The sequence below is a fragment of the Vitis vinifera genome, chromosome 2, assembly GCF_030704535.1.
Source record: "Vitis vinifera cultivar Pinot Noir 40024 chromosome 2, ASM3070453v1".
Classification (NCBI taxonomy): Eukaryota; Viridiplantae; Streptophyta; class Magnoliopsida; order Vitales; family Vitaceae; genus Vitis; species Vitis vinifera.
In genome coordinates, this window is record NC_081806.1 from 12,006,848 (window position 1) to 12,014,344 (window position 7,497).

The following is a 7,497-nucleotide window of genomic DNA, read 5'->3' on the forward strand; positions in this document are numbered from 1 at the left end:
GCGAATGCGAAAATCATCTGGAGGTGCAATATCATATATCTGGTGTATGCTGGTAATCTGTAAGTCAAATAAGAGTTAAATTAAATTCTTATAAAAATAAAATAAACTTTAATAAAAAGATAAAACATGAAAATTACCAATAACTCATGGAAGGACCCAGTCCGAGTAAGAAACCGAATAGTAATGGAGCGATACCACACCATGTATGGATCATGATACCCCAATGACCCTATAGCCATCTCGCCTCTAGCAATATGCTCACGCCTAGAGCTCCAACGTCGAATGTAGTCTCCATGTCGAGTAGTCCAATTAACATCATGTCTACCTCTCAAATCACATTTGTGTAAGATTGACTCATTATCACATGGTTGAGGATCCCTTGACGAAATCCAAACTGCCGCAATACTCGATCAGGTCTATGCCATTCAATTATGTGGAAACATATCAAAGGTGAGATAGTGCACCATATATCTTTCCCAGTAGTACAATAATCAGGAAGACCAACATTCATGTCATCAACATAAGGCTGCCATATAATCTGTACCCAAGAAACGTTAGATATAATAAGTGGTTTAGAATTTGTTTAAAGAAACAAGTATAAGAAATGAATCACACTTTTATCACCTGATATGCTGTAAGTCGATCAAGATGGTGCCTATACTGAGCCAAGACGTGCATGCTAATCGAAGTAGTCCGAAACTCATCTCTCCACCTATAAAATTAAAACTACAAAGCATAGTTAAATAAATAAAAAATGTTAGAATTTAAGTTTATGCATGTATCCTCATAATAGTAAAATTTGTCGTAATTTTATAATATATACCAAATGGCCAATGAAGGTGGAGGCAACTGGTCATCATGTGGAGCTATACGTAAACGATGAGGTGCAATAAATGGGAACCTCTCCCATACCCATAACTGGAGCAAAATCAGTGGGTCAGATATATCATGTGTATCAATACGAGAGGCTCGACACAACTATCGATAAAGCCAGGCTAAACAGGCACTACCTCAACTATACCTACCAGCAACCTCAAAATCCTCTAGAAGGGGTAAAAACATAAGATGCACCTTATCGCTAGACTTTCCTGAAAATAGAAAACCTCCAATGAGCTGTAAGATATAAGCCCTAGTATAACGCTGAATAGACTTCTCATTAGCATCTGGTGCCAAAGTAGGGAAGCTCTAACTCAACCATGTAAGATGAAGGCGTTGACCATCTATGTCTGTATCTCTAGGAGTGAGTCCTAATAGAGAATAACAAACACACCTCCAATCTAAACATGTGCTACCAGTAACTACATCTCCATCTACTAGTAGTCCAATCAACATGGCAATATCCTGTAGTGTAATCGTGCACTCCCCCTGAGGTAAGTAGAAGGTATGAGTCTCAGGTCGCCATCTCTCGACAAATGCAGTAATAAGATGTCAATCTAAGGAAATGAATCCTAAGCGTGCAACACCATAGAAGCCTGTCTGCTGCAACAATGGAATAATACGCCCATCGAGTACACTGGTGCGATGGAAGATCGCCTCACACCGTCTACAATGAAGCTCCTTAGAGTCAACACCTGTCCATGCTACAAATGACCTGTGTGTGGCCTGTCCATGTAGAATTGTCGGATCCAAAGGTCCCGACTCCATCGTGTGATGATACCTACATATACCAAATAACCATTAATTCTTGTTATCATTAGTATGATTACAAATTTACAGACATTACATAAAAATATCATATTATCAAAATGAATAATCTTTCATACTTTAATTGTCATGAGGAAGGGGGTTGGAGGATTGGCCTCCATCTTTTGTGGGACAGTTGCGACGATTATGGCCCACTATTTTACATAAGCCACATCGAATCCTAACGCTTGGTTCCTTCAAATCCATTTCATTCCTTATCCTTGATGATCTAGGACGCCCCTTATCCCTCATCGAAGTTGGGTTAGGGTGGAGGATAGGAAAATCAGGATACGACCAATAAGATTCATGAGGAATAGGATTAAATTCAGGAGCGTAACAACTGGCATAAGCATCCAGCCTATAGTATTTTTCAACTAATTTCCAACTATCAATCCTCATATGAGCAGAAACAGCTAGCACATGTGAGCATGGAATGCTCAATGATTGCCACTTATTACAACTACATGTACCTTCATTCAGCTTAACAACTTGTTTGTTACGTCCTTTATCCATATGAAACCCATGGAGAGCAGTAATTACTTCAAATGTTTCATGAATTCGATGGAAAATGGTGACATTGTGTCCACTAGCTTTGGCCTAAGCTTTTCTAAATTTTTCAATTGCATACACAGTGTACACATCTCCAACTGTCATTCTAGCACGTATCTCTGCTCTACGAGTCTCAAAGTATGACACACATCGATAAAAAGCTAATTGAACAAGTGCAGTGATAGGTAACATTCGCGCTCCCTTAAGCACCCCATTAATGCACTCAACAATATTTGTGGTCATCCAACCCATACCGATATCCTAGATCATATGCTTGAGTCCATTTTTTAGTGTCTAACTTTGAAAACCAAGCCACACTTTTTTCATCCAATCATTTTAACTCCTCCATGTATCTCTCATACTTCTGCGGTTGATGTTGACATCCAGCTCTATACGCCAACTCATTTAAGACCTTATTCTTAAATTTGTCATTAAAATTGCTCACTACATGCCTAAGACAATATCGATGTTGCGCATGAGGGGGGCTCCATCCAACTGATGGATTTCTAACAGCAGCATTTATTCCTACATGGCGATCTGAAATTAAGCATATCCCTTCTCTTTGAGTGACGTGACGCCTTAATGCAATAAGAAACCAAGACCAACTATCATGTGATTCTTCCTCAACAATTGCAAACGCAAGGGGGAATACATGACCATTTCCATCAATTGAAGTAGCAATTAAAAGCTTCCCCATGTATTTTCCATATAGGAATGTACCATCAATTTGTATAATTGGTCTGCAATGCTTGAACCCTTCAACACTTGCCCCAAATGCCCAAAAAACACGCATAAACCGCACGTTCCCAGAAATCCCTCCTAAAGGTATTGTCTTCCAAACAATCTTTGTTCCGGGATTAATTAGCTGAAGGATGTTCATCCACTTCGGCAATGCTTGATAAGATTCATCCCAATCACCAAAAACTCTAACCATTGTTTTTCTCTTAGCTTCCCAAATTCTCCTAAAATGGACATCATATCCAAATTTATCCTTCACTATCTGATGTAATGTAGCAATAGCGGTAGTGTGATCTCTCTGAACTACATTTTGGATCTCTCTTACAATCAATGTAGAGTCCAATTGAGAGTGGTCTTGTGATAATTTAGGATAAACACAAGTATGAGGACCTGCGTACTTGGTTATCTCAAACATTCCATGGCTTTTACGATGACATGCACGAAGCCTCCAATTACATCCTTCCTGCCACTTCTTACATCTCACTGCCCACAATTGTGGTTCTGATTCACAAACCACCAAATGTTGATTACAGCACATTGCAAGTCTTCTTTACTCTCAAATCTCAATCCTTTAAACAACTCATTAGATTCATTCCACAATCCGGTACGTGATGTGAGAGGCTCAACAGTCATGCTATTTATTGCATCCCAATTCAATTGTTTGAACATTGGGGAAGGCATAATATGTTCACCATCATCTGAAGAAGCCTTATTTGTTGGAGGTTCATCATTATAATGCATCTCATTAATCTCGTCCTCATCATAAAATTCCACATCATCATTTTCATTTGTAAATGGGATGTCAACATAGTTTGTCGCTCCCATAACTGACTGAGTTACTACTGCCAAATTCCCTCCCATTTCGTCATTGTGTGCTAAATTCTCATCCATTTCATCAACTTGCACTGCCAAATTCCCCTTTGCTGGTATTTCCACATCATGACCCATAATTTCTTGATCAAATGATGGACTTAACTCAGATGAATGATCCCTTGGACGTGTCTGCAAATACATTTCAATAGTATTTGATGGTGGGATTTGTGCTACAACATGAAACATTAACCTTACATCATCATCATCTTTAATTGGTAATTGTATATAGTTAATGTTTCCATTTCCAATCGACATAAGAATTGGATACCGAAATATCATAAATAACATGGTACGAGCGCAATCGATCGACATAACATGACACAACTTATCCTCCAACTCATCATATTTGATCAAATTGTTCACTAAGACACCTTTTTTAGGAGGACAACTATAACACACCCCATTTGGCCCATCAATTATTTCACCATCCTTGTAACACACAATTGTAAGCAAACTATCCATTGATGTACCTAAAAAGAATCAAATAAAAGATATATAAGACTAAATCAAATTAAATTTATTTTAATTTATCATATTCAATTTAATGTATTTTATATAATTTAATAATCAATACACTTATCAAATTTATATTTTTTATTAACATGTATAATATTATATATATATATATATATATATATATATATATATATATATATATATATATATATATATATATATATATATATATATATACAAAATTGAGCTTTTTTTGCTATTGGGGCATTCAAACCCCCAACAAAAGGTTCAACATGCATCCCCAACTCCACTAGGGCAAACTTGCCCCATGATATATAATATGCACTAAAGAAATATATATCAAAAGTTATGATATAAATACAATATTAAAAAAACACTTTAAATAAAAAATTAATTATAACTATTTTATAATTGAATGAAAAATTTTCATTTAATTGATTAGTAAAAATATATCATAATTTTATTCATAGTGTTTTTAATATTATTAATATATTAAAAATTTATACATTTATCATCATTTATTTTATAATATATCATAATTTTTTAATATTAGATAGATTTTAAAATTAAACATGTTATAATCACATATCACAATATTATTGTCAAATAATATTTTATATAATTTAATAATCAATATACATAATATATCATAATTTTTTAATATTAAATAGATTTTAAAATTAAACATGTTATAATCACATTTCACAATATTATCATCAAATAATATTTTATATCATTTAATAATCAATGTATACTTATCAAATTTATAGTTTTTATTAACATGTACATACAAAATTGAGCTTTTTTTGCCACTGTTGGAGGGATCAAATCCCCCCAACAAAAGGTTCAACATGCATCCCCAGCTCCACTAGGGCAAACTTGCCTCATGATATATAATATGCACTAAAGAAATATATATCAAAAGTTAGAATATAAATACAATATTAAAAAAACACTTTAAATAAAAAATTAATTATAACTATTTTATAATTGAATGAAAATTTTTCATTCAATTGATTAGTAAAAATATATCATAATTTTATTCATAGTGTTTTTAATATTATTAATATATTAAAATTTATATATTTATCATCATTTATTTTATAATGTATCATAATTTTTTAATATTAAATAGATTTTAAAATTAAACATGTTATAATCACATTTCACAATATTATCATCAAATAATATTTTATATCATTTAATAATCAATGTACACTTATCAAATTTATAGTTTTTATGCATACAAAATTGAGCTTTTTTTTGCCACTGTTGAGGGGATTCGAACCCCCGACAAAAGGTTCAACATGCATCCCCAACTCCACTAGGACAAATTTGTCCCATGATATATGATATGCACTAAAAATATATATATATATATCAAACGTTAGGATATAAATACAATATTAAAAAAACACTTTAAATAACAAATTAATTATAACTATTTTATAATTGAATGAAAAATTTTCAATTAGTAAAAATATATCATAATTTTATTCATAGTGTTTTTAATATTATTAATATATTAAAAATTTATCCGAACATGTAACTGATTCCGTTTACCTTGGAGTTTAGTCTAATTTTCACTATATCCGTATGGATATCAATCTAATCGGATGAAAACAAATTCAATCTTATCCAAATCTAAACCGTATCATAGATACCCACACCACTTTATTCCTTCAACTGATGTATGTGGATTGCCTACTAAAAATCAAGAATGAATAAATTATTAAACAAGACAACCAAGGATTCGTATAGAAATAAAAATATTCCTTCAACTGATGTATGTGGATTGCCTACTAAAGATCAACATACCTTCTTGTAGCAACTGAGAGCAATGAAACAAATAAAAATATTTCTTATTTATTTTTAATTTTAACAAATAAAAAGTTAGTATATCCATTTTGCCCAATGAAGAATCTCCTTGGATTTGAATTTCAATTTAAATTTGAATTTCAATTCTTGCAGGTACTAATCTAATCAGGTTATTATTTTTTTTTTATTTTTTTGCAACCCCCGTTTGATTCCCAAGTTTTTGCAACCCCCGTTTGATTCCCAAGAAAATCCATCCCCCATTCGCTTTCTGGGAAAATTCATCCTCCTTTGATTTTTGAGAAAATCCATGCAAAACCCCCAAGGAAAACAAAAAAAAAATGCATTTTTTTTTTGCTCCATGCTTTCTAGATCTGTTCTAGGGGTCCTTTGCTTTTGTGCCATTGGATTTAAATTTCATGAACCCTAAATCCACGATTTTTGAGTTAGGCTGAAAAACACAACATTTCCCCTCAAATATTATCAGATTACCAAATAGCATCTTACGTTTTTTTATAAAAAAAAATTGGACAGATTTTGTATCTTATGCGCGGGCTGGACTGGTAGGAAATATTGGGAAATTTATTTTTTTTCAACTTTCCCACACTTTCTTGGCAACCAAACAGAATCACAACAAGCCGAACCACAAAAAAATTAAAAATTTCTCCATAATTTTTAGTCTACTCAGTTTCATTGTAAAAAAAAACTGAAAACTTTATTTTGTTTACAACTTTCCCACACTTTCTCGGTGACCAAACACAACCACACCACCAAATATAACCACAAAACTTATAGAAAACACCGGGGGCAATGGTCTCTCAGATCTGCACTTCACTTCCTTCCTATTGGTGTTGAGGTAAGGATCTCCACCCCATGATCAGAGTGCGGGATAATGGGTTTTCAGGCAGAGGAGTTTTGATGCAGAGAAGAAAAACGGAAAGGGAAATGGAAAGGGGGAATGGGTTTTCACTTCTCATCCTACGTGTTATCTTACGTGTTCAAAAGTGTCGTAGAATTGGAATTATTTTCCAATCTACGATATTTTAAATATTATTTTCCCTAATAGCAGTACATTTATCAAGAATCCCAACTTCTACTCAAATCAAGAGGATGATTTATTTACCTACCTAAATAGTAGCACTTATGATAAATAAATAAATAATATGATATGATATTGTTATAAAACGAGAATAAATGCAATGCAAATGAAAGTAAAGATAAATACATATTACTTTAATAATATATAATGAGGAGGAAGGAATCAAAGAAGAGAATTGAGAGAGTTGAGAGAATGAAAGGAAAAGAGAATAAGAGAAAAAAAGAATTTCTCCTTGCTCGAGATCATCCTTTTATAAGGGATGG